The sequence below is a fragment of the Notechis scutatus genome, chromosome Z (genome assembly GCF_049901735.1).
Source record: "Notechis scutatus isolate UNSWTSFEM ecotype Mainland chromosome Z, rNotScu1.2, whole genome shotgun sequence".
NCBI lineage: Eukaryota > Metazoa > Chordata > Lepidosauria > Squamata > Elapidae > Notechis > Notechis scutatus.
The window spans coordinates 85033772-85059370 of record NC_142025.1 but is presented as its reverse complement, the minus strand read 5'-3'; the positions used below and the strand labels follow the sequence as shown (position 1 = coordinate 85059370).

The window sequence follows — 25599 nt, the reverse complement described above, 5'->3', positions numbered from 1 at the left end:
CCAATCAGGTATTGTTGGAATTGTATTTTTCTTCCAATATTGAGCAAAGTTTATACTTTCTGATATAAGCACATTTCTCATTAAATTATAATGTTTCTATTAGATTTTTTCCCGAGATTATACAGGTGAAACTCAAAAAATTAAGAATATTGTGCAAAAGTTCATTTATTTCAGTAATGCAACTTAAAAGGTGAAACTAATGTATGAGATAGACTCATTACATGCAAAGCAAGATAGTTCAAGCCATGATTTGTCATAATTGTGATGATTATGGCTTACAGCTCATGAAAACCCCAAATCCACAATCTCAGAAAATTAGAATATTACATGCAATCAATTAAAACAAGGATTGTACATAGAACAATATCGGAGCTCTGAAAAGTATAAGCATGCACATGTACTCAGTACTTGGTTTGGGCCCCTTTTGCAGCAATTACTGCCTCAATGCGGTCTGGCATGGAAGCTCTCAGCCTGTGGCACTGCTGAGGTGTTATGGAAGACCAGGCTGCTTCAATAGCGGCCTTCAGCTCTTCTGCATTGTTCAGTCTCATGTCTTTCTTGGCAATGCCCCATAGATTCTCTATGGGGTTCAGGTCAGGCGAGTTTGCTGGCCAATCAAGCACAGTAATCCCACGGTCATTGAACCAGGTTTTGGTGCTTTTGGCAGTGTGAGCAGGTGCCAAGTCCTGCTGGAAAATGAAGTCAGCATCCCCATACAGCTCATCTGCGGAAGGAAGCATGAAGTGCTCCAAAATCTCCTGGTAGACAGCTGCATTGACCCTGGACTTAATGAAGCACAGTGGACCAACACTAGCAGATGACATGGCTCCCCAAATCAACACAGACTGTGGAAACTGTACACTGGACTTCAAGCATCTTGCAGTGTGTGCCTCTAAATTCTTCCTCCAGACTCTGGGTCCTTGGTTTCCAAATGAGATGCAAAAGTTGCTCTCATCAGAAGGAACAGATCAGTTCTGTTTTAGCCCAGGTAAGACGCTTCTGACATTGTGGTTCAGGAGCGGCTTGACAAGAGGAATACGACATTTGAAGCCCATGTCCAGGATCCGTCTGTGTGTGGTGGCTCTTGATGCACTGACTCCAGCCTCAGGCCACTCTTTGTGAAAGTCTCCAACACTTTTGAATGGCCTTTTCCTGACAATCCTCTCCAGGCTGCAGTCATCCCTGCTGCTTGTGCACCTTTTTCTTCCACACTTTTCCCTTCCACATAACTTTCTATTAATGTGCTTTGATACAGCACTTTGGGAACATCCAACTTCTTTTGCAATTACCTTTTGAGGCTTTCTCTCCTTATGGAGGGTGTCAATGATGGTTTTCTGCACAACTGTCAGGTCAGCAGTCTTTCCCATGATTGTTCTTCATTTCCCATAAAGGCTCAGGAACCTTTTGCAGGTGTTATGGCTTAATTAGCCAATTAGAGTGGGACACTTTGAGCCTAGAATATTGAACCTTTTCACAATATTCTAATTTTCTGAGATTTTGGATTTGGGGTTTTCATGAGCTGTAAGCCATAATATCTCAATTATGACACATCACGCCTTGAACTATCTTGCTTTGCATGTAATGAGTCTATCTCATATATTAGGTTCACCTTTTAAGTTGCATTACTGAAATAAATGAACTTTTGCATGATATTCTAATTTTTTGAGTTTCACCTGTACTTAATAAGAAAAGCTGTAATTTAATTTCAAATTTAAATTCCAAAATGTCTGCATTTTTTACTATATTTTTTTTTCTTACACTGTCGATTGGCATGTTTAGAATACCAATTTGAGGTTAAAACCTTTTCTGAATTCAAAGATCTTTTGGAAAAAATTGTTTTTCCATGTCTATTTTCCAATTTTAATTTTTTAAAATTTGATTTAATATTGCTTCTAGTATCTTCTAACACTTCTCTGAAATTTTTTGTTACATTTTTTTTCCTGAAATCTTTTTCTTTGGCTTTTCTTCTATTCTTCAGAATTGCCATAGTTCAGACATCCACTTTTCTTTCTTTTCTTTCTTCCTTTCCTTTCTTTCTTTTAACATTCATCTGTAACAACATTTTAAAATTCATCCAATAATTCCTCTGATTCTCTATCAATGAAATTCAGAACTTCAGAGTGATTCCTGATTTTTTCTTGAAAATGGGAGTATATGCTCAACATCATATAAGGCAAATGATTGGCTTCCTTCTACTTTAGTTTACCTTGAAACTTGCACATGAGTAATTTGAGATCTGTTCCACAGTCAATCCCTGGCCACATCTTTATTAGTATAGCTCTTCCACCCCCTTCTACCAATTTTAAAGTCCATCTGTTTTCTGTAATCTGTCAATTAATTTATCTGTTGATATCCATATATATAATTGTTTCGGTTGTTGGAAAGCTGTGTTAGCAATGAAGAAATCACTGGATTGGTAGAAACTAATAAGTAGTTATGTTGCTTTATTTTGGTTTTGTGAGCCATGCAGTCCAACTACCGGTGGTCCTTGACTTATGACTATAATTGAGCCCAAAATTTTTGTTGTTAAATGACACATATGTCAAGTGACCTTTCCTTCCACAGTTGCTAAGTGAATCACTGCGGTTGTTAAGTGAATCTGACTTCCCTATTGACTTGGTTTATCAGAACGTTGCTAAAGGTAATCACATGACCCCAGGACACTGCAGCTGTCATAAAGAGGAATCAGTTGCGAAATGTCTGAATTTTAATCACATGACCATGGGAATGTTATAATGGTCATAAGTATGAGAAATGATAATAAATCACTTTTTTAGTGCCATTGTAGCTTTGAATGGTCACTAAATGAACAGTTTTAATTTGAGGACTACCATACAATTTCCTCCTTAATATTTCCAACTTTGGCATTATAAACTCCAAAAGCAAGCAGCATATCTTGCTTGTTGTTCTGTCAATGTCAGACTGAAGTTGATCATAAATCTATCAATCTCTACTTACGTTGTTTGAGCATAATGTTGGACAATCATTAAAAGGTTGTACACAAAGTGTAATTGATACTATTTGATCACTGATTGCATTGTAGTCAAGTACTGTTCTTGGTATACCCTTCCGTACTGTGAAAACATAATGATTCCTTCTTCAGTTTTCATTTCCTGAGTAAGAAACAATGGATTTTTTGACTGAAAATGTCCAATTTCAGTCCATTTCAATTCATCGATGATACAGTGTGGTTGATTAATTGCATTTTCATTGTGTTGAGCTTCCCTGTGTTCATGCTGGTAAACTCCATGTTTCCACTGTAATTCTGGGAGGAGCTCAAATTTCTTTTTCTGCATGGAAACATTGGCATGTCCAAATATCCTGGGACATGATTCTATGATAAGATGTCCTGAAGGTTTTAATCTGGCAAGTCATAAATACCATTAGTACTTTGAAAATTATTTAGCTTTTCATCTTTATATCCATATGACTTTCTTGGTAAAATGCAGAAATGGTTTCCGTTTCTTTCTCTATGCAGTACGAAATGACCTCTTTGCTCTTGTCACTAAAGTGATCTGACTTCAGCATCTTCCAATATCTCTGCTTTCAGTTACATGGGTAAGTTGAGTATTTGGGATGACCATCACAACCCTGGGTGACCTGCTGGGGTTATATAATGTTGATATACATTACTGATGTATAATCTTCTCACTGACATGATGAAGCAACACAGCAGGATTTGGATAGTATAAAGGCATTATGCCAGAAAAATTCCACGAAGAGTAAAGCAAGGCTGTAGCCTGACATTTTACTTATATAAACTTAATTATTTTATGTCTAGGATAAATAATCCTGCTCAAATACCCCCCACCCACCCCCAGTTGACTAATGTTCCTTTTGTACTGTAGATTATGTGAGACACTAAGAAATTGAACATTAGCCTTGTGTGCCCTAGTTGCTTATTTCAACAAGAAAGGTCTGAAGACCAACTATAGGTAGTCCTTGATTTACAACAGTTCATTTAGTGACCGTTCAAAGTTACAATGGCATTGAAAAAGTGTCTTATGACCATCTTTCACCTAACAATCTTTGTACTATTACATGATCATGTGATTTATATACAAATGCTTGATAACTGGTTCATATTTATGATGGTTGCAGTGTCCCAGGATCATGTGATCACATTTTGTGACCTTCTGACAAGAAAAGTCAGTGGGAAAGCCAGATTTTTCTCAGCGACCATGTTACTAATTTAACAACTGCAGTGATTCACTTAACAGAGGTGGCAAGAAAAGTCACAAAAGGGGGCAAAACTTACTTAACAAATTTCTCACTTAGCAACATAAATTCTGGGCTCAATTGTGGTTGTAAGTCGAGGACTACCAGTTTATTAAAACTAATTTTTGCTAAGCGTTAGTATTTTATTATTCTGGTCTTTGATGTATATTTGATTTTGACATGCATTTATTGATCTTGCTACTAACTCTTGTAGGTTGGGTTGTTGAGGTATGATATGTAAATGTATTTAATTATTGAAATCTTCAGCAAGTATCTCTGATACAATAACAGAATTATGTTAATGAAGTAAAATACTGTTTCCTCTTCTTGAGTTATAAATGGAACTCTTCTCTTTATTAATGAAAGTGAGTGAGAATATTAATGAGGTATATGGTGATAAATAAAATATTATTGACTACAGAATGAAAAATCATGCCATAATAATAGAAACCTATGATATGGCCACGTTGAATTTTGTGTACAATTTTTGCTGCATTATGTGGTATGAGAAAAGTGCCAAAGAAAGACATGAAATAAATCAGTTCTCAGAAGCATTTATCCATGAGCTAACTCTTTGGAGTTCTAATTGTATAAAAAAGATAAGAGATGTGATTAAAAATAAAAAATATGCAATAAACTTAAAAATAAATATTTTTTTCCATTCAGAAATTTCAAGTAGTCCAAGTTGGATTCATACAATAACATTTTTACTCTTTTATAGAGAGGAAAGTACAATTTGTTGCTGATGGTGCCACTAACCAAGAATATACATGCCATCTGTATGGGCTTGGCATAGTAATTTATGAGTGCAACACAAATTGCCAGTTTTGACTTTTAAAGGTCTAATGCTTGGCATTGAAAATATTGTAGCATTGCATTTTCTGTTGAAAGAAAATTAAATCCTTTCAAACTAATGACAGCAGTTATCAATGACTAATAAGTTTACATGATAAAATGTTTGCATGTATAGAGACATATATAGTACAATAGTTAAGGTATTAGACTAGAAATTATGAGATGGTGAATTATAAACTTGCCTTGTGTGACTGTTTGCAGTCACTTTTGTCTGTGTATAAAGACTTCATAAAATGGAATAGATATGGTAACAGTTGGGCCAGTGGAGACTGTTTGGTGACCCAGACAGCTTGGAGCCTGGGCGTGGCTTAGCTTGATTGATTCGTATATAAGAGTTGCTTTGTCCTTGCAATATAGCCTCTGTGTTATATTGCTTCTGTGATTATGACTTCTGGATTCTGAGTTCTGGTTCTGGCTTCTGCTGCATGGGTATTGTATACATGTATCATACTTTATATTATCGTATATAAACAGTTTCTTCTATAAATGAATCCTGCTGAATGATTTACTTGTGTGCTGGTTGGATTGCTGCTCTGACAGCTTTTCTCATAAGTGAGGGAGGGAGGGAGGGAGGGAGGGAGGGAAGGAAGGAAGGAAGGAAGGAAGGAAACATTTAATATTTTGAAATGCTTTAATATTTTGAAATGCTTTCAAAATAGTTTTTGTTTTTGGAATCTGTATCATGTTACAAATTTTACACATATTTTCTCAATGACTTTTTTAGGATTAAAATGCTACTACTATTTAAGTTATTTTTATTTAGTTTTTTTGAAACATATTCAGGAATGACAAAGAATTAAACTCTTCCAACATTTTAAAAAAGTGTACCTTACTTTGATTTGCCAAGTCATCTGCAGACTTGGACATATTAGTGAATTGCAAAAAATAAATTACACAATCACCTTTGTTTTTCATATTGTTTTAAACAAAAATCTGATTGAGGGCCATAATGCTATCCCAGAACCTTATGCATAAAACCACTGATATTCACATTTAATACATAAATGACAATTTTACTCTGCTGGAGAGGAAAGAAAGAAAAATAATAAATAAAAAAGATTTTGTGTGGTACTGTTTTAAGTTTCTAAGAGGAAAAAAAAGCAGTATACAGATTTTGAAAATAAACAAGCTGTTTTAAAACTTCTTGTGATTTGTATTTGTGTATGTGTGCGTGTGTCTATATCAGAAAAGTGCTATAACATGTTTAGGAAGAAGGTTTTCCTTTTCAGGATATGCTTTTTCTTTTTGTCTAATTGGAGGAACCCCCCTCCAATAGTGAGATGAGGTATCAATCATAGTTCCTAAGGGGGAAAAAAAAGTAAGTTTCATTCTGTGATGAGCCATTCACTGAGCAACATACTTTCTTTGATATTCAGTTTTCATTTCAATTACTACATGTCAGAAATTATCAAAAGACCCTGTTATTATGGGTCATTATATTAAAACAGGCCTGGCTGCAGAACTTAAATTATTAATTATATTAGATTTAATGTACTTCAGTTTCTTAAAACTGAATCTTTTGCATGTTTACAGCTTGTATCCTTGAAGAAAATTACTATTTCACATAATGAGAATATAAACCATTTCTTCTTATGTGATCTCTCTTAATTCCTTTTCAGGTCTCACACTTCATCTTAAGTATACAGATATTTCCAGTTAATGTTGGCAATTAGGCCTGGAATTTCCATTTCTAAGCGATGCAGTCATAAAACACAATCTCATTTGGCCATGTAGTATAGTGACAGCAGTTCCAGAACTCAACTGGTTGCCTTTGTTAACAAAATCCCACACTATCTTTAAGCAAGAATATCACATGGTCGCCATTTGCAATCTCTTGCTAGCCTTCCCGGGGTGGGATGCTACCGTTTCGGCCCAGTTCTATAGAACCGGTAGCTGTGAAGAACAGCTGACACCGAACCGGTTCGGTGTTTGGCCCACCCACCTGCCCGGGCTCTAGGCTGTCCTTTATTCCCTGCTTTTCCCTCCTCAGCTGCTTTGCGCAGCACAGCTGAGGTTGAAAAAGCAGGAAACGAGGATTTTCAACCCGCGCACAGCGCTTGTCCAGGCAGCACAGCTGATTTCTTGCAAACGCTGCACACACGCTAGTTCAGAGAACCGGCAAATCGCTCCACTGGCTGGCCCCTCCTCTCCCCTCCCCTCATTCCTTACCTGGCATGCGACCCATTCAACTTGCCTGGTTTGGTAAGTTGCTATTTTTCCTCCCCCGACATCAGCTGTTCTGCTCTGCCAGGAGATTTAGATTAGCTAGAAAGCAGGAAATCCTTGGATTTCTTGCTTTCTAGCTAATCTAAAAGCAGAGACAAATCTTCCTGAGGACTGAAGCTTCTACTTTCCAGTGCAGACTCAGGTAGCTGATTGGAGGTAGATAGATCTCTAAGTGAATCTGTGATTCTGTGAGCAACTCAATCTGCCTGCCTGCTTTGCCTGCTTTTGGGTAAAAGTTGCTCTTTTTATAAAAAAATCAATATTTACATAAATATTTATAATATTTACACACAAGCCATGCCCACCCAGTCACATGACTACCAAGCCATGCCCAGTTAGCAAGCCACACTCATCTGACCATCAAGCCACAGCCACAAATTAGGCCACATCCACAGAACCAGTTGTTAAAAAAATTGAATCCCACCCCTGAGCCTTCCCATTTACTTTGCTTTCAGGAAGCAAGCCAAGAAGGTTGCAAATGGTAACTATGTGACTGCATGATCCTATAATGTTCTAATTGTGAGCTATGAGATGTGGTTGTAAGTACCATTGTTGCAAGTTAGAACAATGATTGGTCATTAAGCAAGGATAACTTACATATATTTTATTTATATTTTACACTACATTTCTAATCTAATCATATTAATTGCTATAAGCTCCCTTTATTTTTTATTGTTCACACTTATATAATGAACATTTTTGTATGTCTTTTGTAAATCTCTTTCTAAAGGATATTTATTACCTATGTGCAGGAATTTATGTATTTATTTATATATCGTATTTAAAAACCACTCATCTTTCTCATGGATTCATGGCTAACTTCATATCCTCCCTCATAAACCAAAGGAAGAAAATTTCATGCAAAACTATCTTCAGTCCTTCTCTTTCTGTTCTTCTAACAGGTATGCATTTGTTTCTGTGGAACAATATGCAGTTAGATTCTAAAACAATAGCATCATTAATAATCCCTCATTGCTATAAACAAAAGTTAATATTCATTTTAAATGGAGAGAAATGATGATGTTCAGATCTCAAAGTAACATCTCATTGGGCGTTTGTCCAGCAAACTCTCTTATCACAAGATTTCTGTATTATTAGCCCAATAAAAAGATGAAACCCAATATGGACTAAAGACACATGGTATTTTGCACTCACAGAATTGGATTGCTGTTCCTTGATTTTGCTTCTTTTTTCAAATTCTTCTGCTTAGTCCTTGCAGAATCTACTAAGTCTCTGAACTACTGTATTTTTTATTCAATTTCCCATACAAATAAGCTGTTAACTAACAATTGCAAAATTTTATGTAGCATTTCTTAGCATAGCTGTTTCATTCACCAATAAAAAGACAATTGCACATAATTTTGTGAAATATCTTTCATTGGATAAAATGTTCAGGTTTATGAGCTTGATACTCCACTCACTAACATCAGATAATTATCCCTTGAACCAAATATTGTATAATCCCCTCCAATTTATAGTCCTTGACTTAAACAGTTTGTTTAGTGACCAATCAAAGTTACCCCAGCACTGAAAAAAAAAGTTATGACCATTTTTTACACTTTTGTCCATTGCAGCATCCCCATGGTCACGTGATCAAAACTCATGCTTGGCAATTGACTCACATTTATGATTGCTGCAGTACCCTGGAGTCATGCAATCACCTTTTGTGAATTTCTTACAAGCAAACTTAATGGGGAAGGCAGATTCACTTATCAACTGTGTTACTAACTTTTAACAATTTCTGTGATTCACTTACAACTGTGGCAAGAAAGGTAATAATATGGGGCAAAATTCACTTAACTGTTTTAGGGCTCAATTATAATCATAACTCAAAGACTGCCTGTATTTCTTTTTTAAATTAATACAAGAATGCAAAAAACAGTAAAAATGCATAAATTATAAAAGAAATTAAAACAATCTGAGTAAACAAAAAACAAACATTTTGAAATGCAAATCAACAGACACATATTATATGAACTCTTAGTCAATCAAGATAGAATATAAACATCTGAAAATTTTAAAGCCAGAATTAATACTTACAATTGCTTTTGACAATGTATTTAAATAAAATGTAAATTTCTGTGTCTCCAACAACATAAGTACAGTAAGGTAATTTTTAAAATGTTATTTCTAAAATGTTATTTTTTGTTGCAAATTATGTCTAATCTAACCATCTATTGAACTTGTTGGTTAAGTAAAATATGCAATTAAAAAACACATACACAAAAGTACTTAAAGAATTTTGAGGAAAAATAGAGAAGCAAAACAAAAATGACTTTCTGGTAGACCACCCCCTCCTCCTCCTCCTACTTATTGTTATATACAGCCACTTTGCTGAAAAGAAAGTGCAGTTGTGCACGCATAACGAAACAACTGGGATCAACCTTTGGTATGATCATTATAAAAATGTGATTGCTTTAATTATTTTAAAACCAAATTAATAAAATAAACATAACTATCCACTGTATTATATTATGGATATCGGCTATCCAAAGGCACAAACTCATGTCTCAGTTTAATTGTAGCAACAAGGATGCTACTGCTTAGACTGAGAGGGAATTTCTGTCATATGGGGCTCTATTTACTTTTCAGTTTTAAAATATATTACCTATGTTTTGTTTTTATTTTATTGTCTCAAATATCACCCAATTGTATTTTAATCTGGCTTTGACTGCACTCAGTGGTGTTGTGGATCTTCATGCTGACTGTATGATGTGGAACTTCTTTCTGTTTAAAAAAATACAAAAAGATGAGGAGGGGGGCAAAATTAGGGTGAATCTGATTGTCTTTTGAAGTTCTCATGGATGTTATTTTAAGCAGGGAAGGACAAAGGAAGGTCTTAGTGTTTCTTGTCTGCCTAGAATATGAAATTGGCCTCCTTTTTCTTATAGTAATTTTCTGTAGGAAGATTAAATAAGTTCAGAGTTATTTCATCACATTACTCATTGATGGGAGCAGAATTTGTGACAGGCTTTATTAATATTTAGAATTTCTCAAAACATGAATAAAGATAATTTAGACAACTGTCATTTAGGAGTGGGAACCAAAAGGCCAGATTATTGTTGCACATGGGTCATTGAATTTGAACTTAAAGGAAAAAGACATTTAGGAATCTGTCTTAATAATCAAAGACTGTTAGTTGTTTTAATGGGACTGTCTTAAGTTACAATAAAAATACAACTTTAGTTACATCATGAGAGGTTTCTGGGAAACTTTACACAAATTTGCACCTGTCATAGGGTGGTCTAACATGTTTTAACAAGCCTTGAAGGCTAGCTTTCAAGTTCTCCATTGAGGTGGAATTAGTATTCAGGATTGGGTGATCAGTCTCCGCTTGTTGATTGGACTGAGTCTGTCAAATCTTTGAGGACACTCCCTCTGTTGCTAGGGACCTCCCAGAAATTGACTCAGTCAGCTAACTGGGTGACGTGCTAACTTCTTCTAAAGAATCAAAATTTGAACTAATTTAATTCGGAAAAAAATCACCAATACTGAATACTATTTCAACAGACAACAGATCGGCTAAGGACTGATCTACATTGTTTTTTTGCGGGAGGTATGTAGAAACATCATCTACACTACATCCCTGTGCTTTGGTTTGGCAAGGCTCTAAATGGCTTAAATGCGGATCCCCCCCCCCTTTTTTTTTACTGTGGCAGTGTTGAAAGGGCAGAAGATTGCAGCAAAGGCAGAAATCTCATACATTGACAGACAGGTTAGATAACGTAGGATAGGAAGGTTGCAGAATAACTTGTGGAAACTCCGGAATAACAGCATCGGAATTAAAAATGGCAGAACGCCACGCTGTCAGGAGAGTTGAGGAGACGGCTCGCAGGCCGTCACGCTGTCTAAGCCCAGCAGCCCCAGTTCAGATGTCTTCCTGTTAGAGCCCAAGCCAAAGGACAAGGTTGCAGGGGCTCGAAAGAGCTCCAAGGCAGCTGAGCGGGACGAACACCATAGAGACAAGGCTTTGTAAATGTTCTGGGGGCTGATGAAAGCCCAAAGGGTAAGGCCCTGTATTGATAATGCCACCCATTATAGCAGAACCTGAGGAATTTGTCCAGAGTGTCTCTGGATCATTTTATACCCATGTGCAGTCTATTCAATGATTTCCTTACTTCCAAGTTTTTGTTAGACCCAGGTGCCAGCTTCTCCATTGGCTCCTTCCATGTTGGTTCTTTGTAGTTTTCCTTAGATCCATTCTGCTTTCAAATTCTTCAAATCTTCTATCAACCTAAGGAAGCTATTGCTGGATTTTAGCCTCTCATGAGCTGGTTGTAGGCCATAGTATTGTCTAGATATTGGTAATTGGAGTCTTTCTCTGTATACTACTGATTGTCTGTGAAGGGTTGACCTTTCTCTTTGGGTGGAGATAGCATTCAGGATTGGGTGATCACTCTCAGCTTGCTGATTGAACTGAGCCTGTCAAATCTTTTAGGACACTCCCTCAAAGGGACCTCCCAGAAATTGGTGAAAGAATATTGACAGACTGACATGTTCTCCTATAACAATAACATACACCATTACATTTGGAAGAGACCAGAAAAGGGTGGGACTGAATGGAGGTAAAGAAATCCCCCTTCCTAATGCCCTCCAGATAGACTGGAGAGAGTGCATCTTAAACCACCTGTATTTTACCCGGCGGTTAAGATGCTTCAAGTCCAGAATTGCCCCCTATCCCCCCGAGGGGATTAAGGAGGGAGATTTCCTGACCTTCATAGATTTAACAGAGGCCTACCTTCATGTCCCCATTCTTCCGGCCCACAGACAATTCCTCAAGTTCTGCTATAATGGGAGGCACTATCAATATAGGGCCTTGCCCTTTGGGCTTTCCTCTGCCCCCAGAACATTCACAAAGCTGTTGGCAGCCCTGGCAACCCATCTTAGGGCCATCCCAGTAAGAGTCCAGTGTTACCTGGATGACATACTGATCCAGTCATCCTCCCCATCTCAAGCAACAGAGAATTTGGAAATCACCATTCAGGTGCTCCGGGGCATGGCTTCTCTGTCGACGAGGCCAAAAGCCACTTCACTCCCACCACTTTGCTATTCCACCTGGGAGCTGTAATAGATACCATTTCCTGCAAGGTGTCCTTATCCCAGGAACGTCAGGGGAGTATCAGGGAGTTAATTGGGCAAGTAAAACCTAAACACAGCCTACACTTTCAAAGATTCTGGGGAAAATGATATCTTGTATTAGTTGGTTCTCACCCGATACGACCTTTCTCTTTGGTGGAGATAGCATTCAGTCCCACCCTTTTCTGGTCTCTTCCAAATGTAATGGTGTATGTTATTGTTATATGAGAACATGTCAGTCTGTCAATATTTTTTACCAATTTCTGGGAGGTCCCTTTGAGGGAGTGTCCTAAAAGATTTGACAGGCTCAGTTCAATCAGCAAGCTGAGAGTGATCACCCAATCCTGAATGCTATCTCCACCCAAAGAGAAAGGTCAACCCTTCACAGACAATCAGTAGTATACAGAGAAAGAGTCCAATTACCAATATCTAGACAATACTATGGCCTACAACCAGCTCATGAGAGGCTAAAATCCAGCAATAGCTTCCTTAGGTTGATAGAAGATTTGAAGAATTTGAAAGCAGAATGGATCTAAGGAAAACTACAAAGAGCCAACATGGAAGGAACCAATGGAGAAGCTGGCACCTGGGTCTAACAAAAACTTGGAAGTAAGGAAATCATTGAATAGACTGCACATGGGTATAAAATGATCCAGAGACACTCTGGAACATGGGGCTATCTGTTTGCTTATGCTTTTTGCGATTGTGGTAACATAAGGATAACAACACATATGGATACCTTCTCTTTGTGCCCCAGTCAGTGTACAGTTGAGGAACTTATGGCAGTGCAACAGAACAAAATTAATGTTGCTACTGTAGTTTCTGGGAAAGATCTGTTTAATTTGAACATATCTTAGGCTTGTATTTTATATTTTAAGTGTTACATTATAGTATGCTTATTTTACCATGTTTCTCCAAAAATACACCCCCCCAATAGGAAGACAGATAGCATGTTTTCTAGGCATAGATAGCATGTTTTCTAGGCATAAGGTGAAATTAAGCCCCTCCCCCCAAATTTAGACCTAGTTTAAAACATGCGAAATTTGGGGGGAACTTGCTGTTAGGAGCGCCCCGTGGGCAGCCACGCCTCGCCACCAGCCGCTCCTAACGGCCGATCATGGCGGAGCGTGGAGAGCTCCCTACCCCCGCCAAGCGCCTTTGCTGCAGTCCCGGATATGGTGCTGGGTGCAGGCTGGGTCAGCGGGCGGGCGGTGGCGGTGGCGGTGGCATGGATGTCGGCCTCAGTGACGGTGGGGCACTTTGCATTACGCCGGCTGCTGTTGCTTTCTCCACCGCTGTTGCTTTCCCTTCTGCCCATGTGCTGCCGCGTTTGGAGTGCTGCGCATTTCTCCACCGGCAGCATTTCAACTGCTTCACGGGCCTCTCTCACCAGCGCCATCTCCAACAACAGCAGCGGTGAGACAGACCCCGCTGCCGACGAGAACCGCCTGCCCTCCCGCAGGGGCATCGCTTTGATTGATGGCAGCACTCCAGCCTGCACCCAGCACCATACCTGGGTCTGCAGCAAAGGCGCTTGGTGGGGGTAGGGAGCTCTCTGCGCTCCGCCATGATCAGCCGTTAGGAGTGGCTGGTGACGAGGCGTGGCTGCCTGCGGGGCGCTCTAGGCGAGGGTGCACGGGGAGAGAAATTAAGTCACCCCCCCAAAAGACGGCCTAGCTGTTTTTTCAGGGATCAAAAGAAAATAAGGCCCGCCCTTATTTTCTGAGAAACACGGTAATTGTGATGCTTCTGACATGAATGAACAAACAAGATAGCTATAATGCTTTAAGTGATTTGTTTATCTGAAATTTTTTTTATCCATAGTATGTATTTTTCTGATATATTAATTTATTGAATCTATGCAAAAAAAATTAATTGGTAGTAATGTACTGTAGCTCTGCAAAGTGACTTATAGTTTTAAATAAGTAAATAAATAAATTACTGTCATGCATTATTCTCACAAGGAACTATTGATGTAATTTTGAGATTGTAACGAGCAGTGGAAATTCACTGGGTCTCAAGAAGTGATGAGGCATAATCTTATTTTGAAACTAAATATAAACTACTTTAAAGAAATAGTCTGCCCTTATTCCGTTCCTCATTTGAGTTCAATTCCATCAAACTCTCTTAACTGTCTTGCTGAAAGAGCTGAATACAAGTAAATGGCTGCCATTCTCTCCAGTAGGGAAAAATGTTGCTCCTCTAGGCACTGATTCTTCTGAAATAAAATAATCCATTCAGCTCCTAAACAGAGAATATCTATTTGGAATGTACTTCATTTTATTGCAGAAAATCAAGATGCAAACTGTACAGTTTTGCAAATTGTACATTCCTTAGATCTTCTCAAAATGTCAGCTATTTTGCAAGTATATTATGAATACTAAAGTGTTTAACAATGGAGGCTATGTTAAATTGAAAAAAAAAAGATTGATGATAATCAAATAAAATAGAATTGTTCGTGGTGAATGCAGTTGTGTTGTCCTTTCTGTAGAAAATGTGCTGCCTTAAAGCTTTTCATTCTGCCTGCAATCTTTTATGTGACAATTTTGCTACAGATGCCCTGAGGGATAGTACTGGTTTATTGTCATGCAATGGGTTAAAGAAGAATGAAAGTGGAATACAGGCGTTCTGCTGAGAAAACGTAAAGGTGCTGCCTGCAGCTGTATGGCTCTACGTAGGCACCTGTGGGTTTCACTGTGTTTAATGCATAGACTGCAGTATGAGGCTATCACTGACATTTGCTGACTCCAGTATACTCTTCTGTCTGCTGCCCTGCTAGCTTCTGCACCATCCATGAGACAGGCAAAATGGTGCAGCATGTTTGAAGCTTCCTTAGGAAACAATAACCATCAGTATGCAGCAGAGGTAGGTGAATGGTTTTATTTATCTGCAACAGAAAGAGGGAGTGTAAGCCTTTCTTGTTTATAATGTTAAACCAAAAATAATTCTAGCAATACTGTCTTTTTCTAATCTTGAATTTTGTGACAGGTATATTGACAGTATCTTGATTATGTACAATAGATCGGCATGCTACTTGTAAAATATGTGAGAGTATGTATTGGATAATTTATCTAGCATGTTTTAAAAGAAAGACTATAAGCATGCAGCATCAATTTGATAAATTGTTATGCTTCTAAACACAATTTTTTTTGAGATGTATGAAAGGTAAGAAGAGGTGAAAGAAATAGAATTTAATTTTATCATATTGTGAATAGTGAAGGATTTAGTGTTGAATTGGGCAAAGAAGGACACAACAATCCTGGAGAATGAATGCTGTAGCTATTTTTAACAGCTGTAATATCAGGTTTGCATTCCAAATGCTCAACATTTGTTTAACACTTGTTTAGTGTTTATGAATTATGTTTAATGAAAGAAATATAACCAGGTCCAGCTTTATGTTTTTGTTCAAAATAGATATTTTCAAAACCTGTAAAACATACAAAAATTTACAGCAGCTTGTAAAATTACAATTAAGAAAGTCAATAGAAAAAGAATTTTAACATTTTATTTAAATGTGTTTTTTTTTTCTGAGCTGATTTCAGGATATCACACAAGCATTAATAGTTGCTAGTAAGGGTAATGTATGAGAAAAATTTAGCTGAATTGTCTGAAATGCTAATTTATTGTATTTTGAATGTAGCAGATTGTGGAATCTTCAAATTATGATCCAAGTTTGTACATACATAATTGACTAAGAATGATTTAAGCAGTGCTGTGTCATTAGGCATGGGGATGGGAGGAAAAGGAATGCAGACTTATATTTTGCTTATATTAGTGTATTACACCTTGTATACCTAAGATAAATTATGGTTTTGTGCAATGAACTATTGGTGGAATAAAAAATAAGTCATGTCAGAGATTTTTGATATTGGTTAGTTGATTGGATTTTTATGTTAAAAATTAATACTTTTTTCATTTCAACTCCACATATTATTCTATCACAAGAATACATCCTATCTCTAGAAATTTGATCCTGCATGGTGTTATGTGGGCGGTATATTTGAATTTATTAATACAGAATATTAGTCTTATTAACTCATCTATTTATTTCAGACAGTGGAAGATACTTCCCGTCCCTTAAATTTACATCACAGGCTATTTTTGACAGAATTGTCAGCGTCATATTGCTGTTCTAGATTTAGATGAATATTATTACTTGAAGCAACTTATAATTCCTCTGAATTGCTTATATTTGTTCTAATTATTAAGACTGTACCATGTGATAACTTCTGAATATCTTAGTGTCTCCAAAATGTTATATAATTGTTATATGTTGCAGATGAAACTGAGTACTGTATTATGATCGAATCTACAATAAGATACAAAAAAGGGCAAAATACTTCCATTTCAAACCTCAATAAATATCAGTACTTTGCAATGACTTTCCCTACTGTTTTTATTTATTTTTTGTTAGATTGCAATACATTTAAGCTGAATTCAGATATTTCACATATTTCTTTGTTGCCATGCTATTATATAAACAAGTATGTGCATATACGTAATGTCTTTAAAATATAGGATGGAAATCTATGTTTGAGACAGATTAAATGAGAAGAAATAGGGACTGTCAACAGTGACACCTTTTTAATTGGCATTCTCACAGCAAGCTATTGCAGTCTGAACAGGTGGAGAAAAATGTGTGTTGGCCTTGACATTTATTATAAGGCAGCTGAAGCAATAAAATATACTATTTTACTAAATACATGAACATATTTATTTAGAATATTTTAAACTATATGTTTAATAGCTTTTATGCAGCAGTAGTTTTGAAGTCATAGAATAAAAATTCATTATGTTGCAGAATCTGCTGCTGTATGAACGGATGGATGTGCAAGTTAGTGCATATTTTGTAGTTGTTTTTGAAGCAGTCTAAATCGTTTGATGTAAATTGTGCAATGTTATTTTAATGGTTATTTTAAAAACAATCTAACATTATAATAAAGAGATAGAAATATATCTGGTTGATAGTCTTTCATAGTGAAAACAAAATGGCTGGTTATTATTACTGCAAACTGCAGATGAAAAACTGGCTGCAATTAAGTATCTTTTCACTGAAGGGAAAGCAACATGATAAACATATAGACAATATATTTGTGCTAAATATTTTCAGGGAATAAGGATAAAAGAGTAGGTTATTTAAAGTATAATGTTGCGTAATTTAAGTACTAGAGTTGCATTTTAAAGTTTGTCAAACATTACTTGGACTAATTTTTTTTTCTTTTATGCTATATGCTTTTATTGACCTTTTCAGAACAGATCCTTCCATTTAATTAAAATAAATGTTAGGAATTGATGCAAGTAATATCTGAAATCCTGTCTACTAACACACAGAATCCTGTAAGGAAAGGAAAGAGCTTATCATACTTACACTTACACTTAGAGGATTGCTTTTTTTTGGTTTATATATAGAAGAAAATTTGTTTTGGTTTCAAATATATAAGGAACTTCAAGATATTATTGTTAGAGAGGATATTTCTAGACCCCAGTTTCTAGCTGCCTTTTAAACTGATAGTTGTTTCTCTGTTCTGACTAAGCAAATAAACTCTATGAGTAAAGATGATCATGAAGCCACACCCAGCAGCTTCATAGTATTTATGTAACCTTATGTGGCAATCTCTGAATAATTTGATGCTGTCCATTTCCAGGCATAGTCATATGTTTCATTTTTGTTGCTTCCTAGATTAGTATTCAAGATTAGTTTGTCTTAAGCTATTGACTAAAGAAATTTTCCTCAATTGTTGGTTTTGAGTGATAATAAAAAATGTACAGTTCTTATTTAATTTAAGTAAGAGCAGATACCTTCACTGTTGTATATCTCTCTATGAGAGGTGATGTACTTAACTTGTTATATATATATATTCATTCTTAAGTTTTCGCGGTACTTGCATGTATGTTATTCAGCTTTGTTCGGGTATTTTCCCGTCATTATAGTTGTGCTTTTAAAGTTGTAGCAAGCGTTTTGGCAGAATCTCATCTGCCATCATCAGGCTTCTGTATTATGTTCATCAGACAAACACGATACAGAAGCCTGATGATGGTAGATGAGATTCTGCCAAAACTGCTACAACTTTAAAAAGCACAACTATAATGACGTGGGAAAATACCCGAACAAAGCTGAATTTTATATATATATATATATATATATATATATATGGATCTTTGGTTATTCGGTTTTCTCCCGCGTAAGATTCAAAGTATCTAGGCAACGTTTCGGCGAGGTCCCACTCGCCATCTTCAGGCTGGTGCTTTCGGCTTAGTGCCAGTGCAAGCAGAAGCCTGATGATGGCAGATGAGATTCTGCTGAAACGTTGCTACAACTTTAAAAGAACAACTACAATGACGTGGGAAAATACCCGAACCAAGCCGAACACCATATATATATATATATATATATATATATATATATATATATATATATATATATATATATATATATATATATATATAGAGAGAGAGAGAGAGAGAGAGAGAGAGAGAGAGAGAGAGAGAGAGAGAGAGAGAGGAGGGAGGGAGGGAGGGAGGGAGGGAGGGAGGGAGGGGAGGGAGACTTTTTGTTACTAGCCATTTAGGGTGTGAAGATATGAAGTATGTGCTTTCCCCCCATTCAGGCATAGATACCAAACTTTTCCTCTCACTATCCCAACTTTGCTAAAAATATCAGCATACATTAGAGAAGATATGCATGATGAAACAAGGAACAAAAATATAACAACAGACAAGAATAAAATGTTAAGATCCGAAGGGTGACATAAAATTGATTGGAATAAACAAAAACAAAATCCAAAGGGGGGAGTTTTACTCACCCTCACCAACTGCCTGTAAGAATATTTAAATAAGTGTTAGTGTGCTGCTGAGGAGTGAACCAGAATGTTCTGGTAGTTATATAACATATATCTTTTTTAGTTCTTCCTCTTCCTCTTCCTCTTCCTCTTCCTCTTTCTATTATTATTATTATTATTATTATTATTATTATTATTATTATTATTATTATTATTATTATTATTATTATTATTATTACAGTATACACAGTAGATGAGATAACCATGCTGGGTTTCATATCACAAATCACTAGTCGAACACTTGTGTTTAGGACTGCATGATGTATCGGCGGATTATGCAAGCAGATCCCAGTAAGGTGACCTTCTGCAGCTGACCAATGGTGATCTTTTCAGCGCCAATTGTTTTTAAGTGCTTGCCTAGGTCTTTAGGCACAGCACCCAGTGTGCTGAGTACCACTGGAACCACCTGCACTGGTTTATGCCAGAGTCTCTGCAGTTTGATTCTCAAGTCCTGATATCTGGTGGTAGTAGTAGTAGTAGTAGTAGTAGTAGTAATAATAATAATAATAATAATAATAATAATAATAATAATAATAATAATAATAATTGTTGTTCTTGTTGTTGTTATTCCTGTACTATATTTGCTTTTAGTTCATCACAATTGTTCTCAGCATTTTACAATCAGTAATTTGTAATAAAATGTTAATGATATAATAAATTGGAGTAAATACTTCAGTTAAAACCACAAAACACATTTTAAAAGTTGGTACATTAAAGACAGTTTAATTCCATGCTAGGAATTATTAGAAATTGTCATGTTGGTATAGTCCGACCCTTAGTCACTTTATAGATGGGCACTCTCCGTGCTCCTCAGGACCCACATTTTTAAACATTGTGCCTAATTCTGGAGGCCCCATATTGTGTATTTTCTTTCTGTTACTGGTGAGAAAAGTCTAGCTTAGTATTTTGCACTCAGTTTTGAAGTTGAAAAGACTAATAGGGCTTTATTCTGGAGTTTGGTGATCTCCAAATGTATTATGATGGAAAAAGTTAATTGAATGCTTGCATAGGGCAAGGCTCTTCAATTAACAATCAATTATGTACTGGTTGAGCTTCACAAGGCAGTTTACAACAATAAGCATGAACAACTGAAAAGTGTAAACAAAACAAATGAAAAATAATAGAACAATAAAATAAACAATGAAAAAGAAAACAACAAGAATATATCAATAAGGTAATAAGAAGATGGATGGGTGGAGACTAGAGAGTAAAGGTGAAGTAGAATCAGCCATCAATCCAGCAACCACTCTTAGTGTAGAACTCCCCCTTTTGTCCCCAGGCCAATTGGCAGAGCTGGGTCTTCAGGTTCCTACAGAAGGATAAGAAGATCCTTCTTTTGATGAAAAGAAGGACTAGGGGTAACATGATAGCAGTGTTCCAATATCTCAGGGGCTGCCACAAAGAAGAGGGAGTCAAGCTATTCTTCAAAGCACCTGAAGGTAGGACAAGAAGCAATGGGTGGAAACTAATCAAGGAGAGAAGCAACTTAGATATAAGGAGAAATTTCCCGACAGTTAGTGCAATTAATCAGTGAACGACTTGCCTCCAGAAGCTGTGAATGCTCCAACTCTGGAAGTTTTTAAGAAGAGATTAAATAGCCATTTGTCTGAAGTGGATTCAAAACTTTCAAAATACCCTGCTCATGATTGACAATCTCATGGTCATTCTTGCACTCTTGATTCTCTCATTTCTTGGAAATCGACATTATTATTGCTTGTTTCCATGAATTTGGTATTTCTTCAAACTGGTAGATCTTTTGAAGGAATGAGTGGAGACACAATTTACTTCTGACAAGGTATAATGTGGTTTAGAGATTGCAGTATTCATTACAAATGTGCAACGGCTTCAAGTTCTTCTGCAATGTTATTCTAATATGCATTGCATTCTGCTTTGAGCTGAGTACAGATGTGCTTGTTAAGCTAGTGAGTATTGTGACACACCTTTGACTTTGCACTGGCTTTGTTTGCCTATCAGTGCTAGGTATTCCTCCAAATCCATGGTCTACCAGTACAAAACAAATTTCTTTGGCACATTAATTATTTTTTGAAATTCATAGTATTTTATCATTTATGTCTTCCAGAAATTCAAGGTGACAAATCAGCTGCTAAACATCAGTTGGAATTGTTGTTGGCAAATAGTTCCACCCATTCATAAATTTGGGCGTGCCTATATTATGAACAATTCATTTCAGTAAAGTTGTAATATTGCATGTACAAGATCATGATCACAATGGCAGTTTGGTCTCTGTTGTTGTTCTGGCATCCATGAATGATTGTTTGAAAATGACTTCCTAATTAAGAAATAGTTGAGGACTGATTTATCATTTCTAGGGGGTGAACACTAAGTCAATTGATGTTTTAGCAGGTGCTGAAATAAACTCTTTCCAAATTTTAACTGCTGCAAATAGTATTAGTGCAGCCATTGTCATTCATCTTTCCTATGTCAAATTTCCCCATCAGTTATTTTTTCCTTGCCAGTTGTTACCAACATGAAAATTTAGTTCAGGATTAGTTCGCCATGAAAGGAACTCAATCTGTACTTGTTTGATTACATTCATTTTTCTTATTCCTGCAAGTGAGAGAAATACTAATTTACATGAGACTAATTGGAAGTTTCACAATAGTTTTGGAAGCTATGGTTTCTATAGCTCAGCCAACACCCACTATTTCTCATTTTCAGAGTAGCACAACAGCATCAACAGTCATCATTGTCTGGTATGTGGACATGGACATTTTCAAATCCAGTGAGTACTAATTCTGATTATGCCACAGTTGAAATCTTATATTAAAATAGTTCATGATAATTATTTTATGATGTCTAACTTGGAATTTCACACATTCCAAGTGGCCACTTTAAGTTATTTTTCTGGCTTCATAATTTAGTGTTTAGCTAATCATACATTTTTCTCAGTACCTTGCCTTTGGTTATTTCATAGTGCTGATATGTTGGCTAAAGCATTATTTTCAGGGTGAAATTTCATTTTCATTCCCATAGGTTCTTCTTTGTTCTTTTAGAGAGGGGGTCAGTCCTTCCCTATCAATTGGAATTGGTAACAATTGCCTACAAATGGAATTCATTTATCATTTATTGAGTAAAATTAGTCAAACATTATTTTATGGCATCAAGTTATAAAACAGGATGTACTTTCCCAAGTTCATAATTTAAGATTAATTAATTTGAAATATGGTGAGGAATATCTTAAATACTTACAGCGATATTGGGAGATGATGTAATGGTAAGCAATATACCAGCGGTCTTCAAATTTGGTAAGTTTAAGACTTGTGGACTTCAACTCCCAGAATTCCTGAGCTAACATGACTGGACGAGGAATTCTAGGAGTTGAAGTCCACAAGTCTTAAAGCTGTCAAGTTTGAAGATGCCTGCAGGATACCATAGCTTCAGCATCTGAGTAAGAAAAATGGCAAATTAGAATGGAGATGCTGCTGCACTGACAAGTGGCAAACCAGTGACAAACTTGATCCAACAGAACTAGAGGGGATGAGAGAATGCTCACTGGTGCTCTGGATAGCTGCTCTTAATGAGAAGACCTGAGGATAGTGGTTGCCTTGAGGGTTTGAATGCTTGGAGATGATAGAAGCCATCAAGCTTGCAACAATGAACCTTTAAGGACACTGGGGCTCACTTACCTCACCTACTAATTACATTTGAATTTACAATTATTTTATAACCAAAAGAGGTCTTCTAAATAATAAGGCTGAAAAACTACCTGGTGAATAAAATTTCATCCCAAAGTGGAAGAGTGATTAGCTAACAGTTTAAGGGATTTAAAGAATATAAAACAAATGGTAAAAAAAACCTAAATAAGAATGTAAACTAAGACAATTTTGAATGGATCAGACAAATTTAGAATATTAGAATACCAGCTGGATATCTGTACTTCGCTACAAAACTATGTGATCGGGCTATGCAGGAGAAATTTGGTTCACAATCTCTTGGCTCAGTGGTGGTTGGTGATTGAAACACATAAGGGAATATCACTCCCACTGCCTTGAGTGCGGAATCGATTCCATAGGTGGAAGGTGTAGATATTTTGGTGAGGTACTGACATTTAGTACTGTAAGGAGCCCAAGACCACTCCTTTCCTTTCCTTTCCTTTCCTTTCCTTTCCTTTCCTTTCCTTTCCTTTCCTTTCCTTTCCTCCCCTCCCCTCCCCTCCCTTCCCTTTCCTTTTTCTCCTTTCCATTCCTATCTATCTATCTATCTATCTATCTATCTATCTATCTATCTATCTATCTATCTATCTATCTACAGTATCTATCTATATTCAGCAAAAGTGTTGTAAAATACAATCCTCCAACTGTTGTCCCAAAGGCGCTTTTTTTCAGGAGACAACTGGACTTTCTGGTTTTTGTTTGAAGATGTTTTGCTTTTCATCCAAGGAGCTTCTTCAGTTCTGACTGGTTGGTGGGTAATAAAAATACTACAACCTTTGATGCCAAAGTAGCTTCCTGTTTGGAAGTGTAGTTTGCATCCTTTTAGAGAGTTGTTCTGGCAACTTGGAGGTTTGTCTGTCCTTAAGTGGGGCAAATGGCTGTGGAGTTACTAAGGTAACGGAATGTGAGATAATGGAATGTGAGGCAATTGGCAGTTGGAACAGAGATCTTTTCAGGTGGGGAGGGGGAGTAGAACTCCTTAGCATCAGAGCATGTTAATTACAGTATTAAGAAATATTAAAGATCTGATGGTCATTTCAAAAAATTCTTTCTTAGCGAGCACCTAGAAGCCAAGAGGAACATACGTGCCAAATTTCAAGTTTGTAGGCTTTACGGTTCTGGAGATTTCGTGATGATGTGTGAATAGTATTTCACTTTTATATATATAGATTTGCTAAAAAACTTCTAAAAAATCAAATAAATGAAGCAATAATCCATGGGAATACAAATTAGTCTATCAGAAAGAGATCATTGGCTGAAAGTTGAAAAAACAACAAAAACTTGAGACTTTGTATATTCAGAAAAGGGGCAGTAGAGGGAATTGAATTTGAAGAAAAAGAAAAGTGAAATCTTAAAATGAGGGATGTTTGAAACATTTCAAAGCATTTTTGAAGAATTAGCAAAAATGTACAACTAATTTGGGAGCAATAATTTCTGCACCTAAAAGAATAATTTTTGAAGAGTATAAAAAAGAAGTGAAAGATGTGACAGACAACATTATGGAAGAATTTATGGATAGACGGGGTGAAGAGGAGTTACAGATACTAGAAATATTGGAAAAGGATGTGTGGACAATAAGACAAAGAGGACAGAATGGAAATACAAATGCAAATGATAAATCAAAAAAAGAAAAAGGGTCTTGACTGACCCTCTTCTCACATTTTTTATAATAAGGTTGTCCATGCAAAAAAGGACAAAGGGTCACTGCATCAGGATCACTGCCTCCAAGTCACCCTGGCAGGGTCGGGCCAACTAGCTTGCCTCAAATGGCTCGCCCTGGCAACTCACCATGTGATAATTTACTGTGGGAAAATGCCAGAGGTGAGAGGAACCTCCTCTTCCCTCTCCCTTTCCCTCCTCTCCTTCCCTCCCTCCCTCCCTCTTTCTCCTTAATCCCTCCTTGATGAAGCTTGCCTTTGCACCCATACCATTGAATTCTGTGGCAGAAATTCCTGTGTACCGAAAACTATGTGACTCTTTCCCAAGTAATCTTTTTTCTGCTCCCTCTCCTCCTCTCTGTTTCATCCTCCCCAATTTTTTTATCCAGTACAAGCTACAGAAGAGGAGGAAGAGGAGGTTTTCCCTCGCCTCTGGCATTTTCCCAAGGTGAGTTGTCACACAGCAAGTCAGTCAGGCTAGGCGGCCAAGGCGAGGCAACAGCGGCAAGTTGGTGGTGGCAAGTTGTCCTAGAGCTAGACCCTTGTCCATGACCCTAAGTTGGTTAAAAAATACCCCTAGGTATTAAAAAGGAGTTGATTTGTTCTACAGGTTCCTTCTCCAAACACCAGGTATATTTAGTGTTGTTGTTGTTAGTTGCGAAGTTGTGTCCAACCCATCGCAACCCCATGGACAACGTTCCTCCTGGCCTTCCTGTCCTCTACCATCTTCTGGAGTCCATTAAGCTCACTCCTACTGCTTCAGTGGCTCCATCCAGCCACCTCATTGTCTGTTGTCCTTCTTCTATTGCCCTCAATCTTTCCCAGCATTAGGCTCTTCTCCAGTGTGTCCTTCTTTTCATTAGGTGGCCAAAGTATTTGAGTTTCATTTTCAAGATCTGCCCTGCTAAAGAGCAGTCAGGGTTAATCTCTTCTAGGACTACCCGTTTAATTGCCTTGCAGTCCAAGGGACTCACAAGAATCTTCTCTAGCCACCATCGTTAAATTCTTTGGCACTCAGCCTTTCCTTTTGGTCCAACTTTCACAGCCATAATT

General features: G+C 36.9%; 1 protein-coding gene across 7 annotated transcripts in view; it reads left to right on the top strand.

Moving 5' to 3' along the window:
• The window catches only part of TANC2 (tetratricopeptide repeat, ankyrin repeat and coiled-coil containing 2), a 370844-nt gene that overhangs the window by 112403 nt on the left and 232842 nt on the right, over nucleotides 1-25599 (top strand). The window contains exon 1 of one of the 7 annotated variants that reach the window (XM_087947476.1): nucleotides 15126-15240. The exons of the other annotated variants lie outside the window; for them this stretch is intronic. The gene's annotated coding sequence lies outside the window, so the exon portion shown is untranslated. Of the gene's footprint in view, nucleotides 1-15125; nucleotides 15241-25599 lie in introns of those variants that run through there. 7 annotated transcript variants of the gene reach the window in all.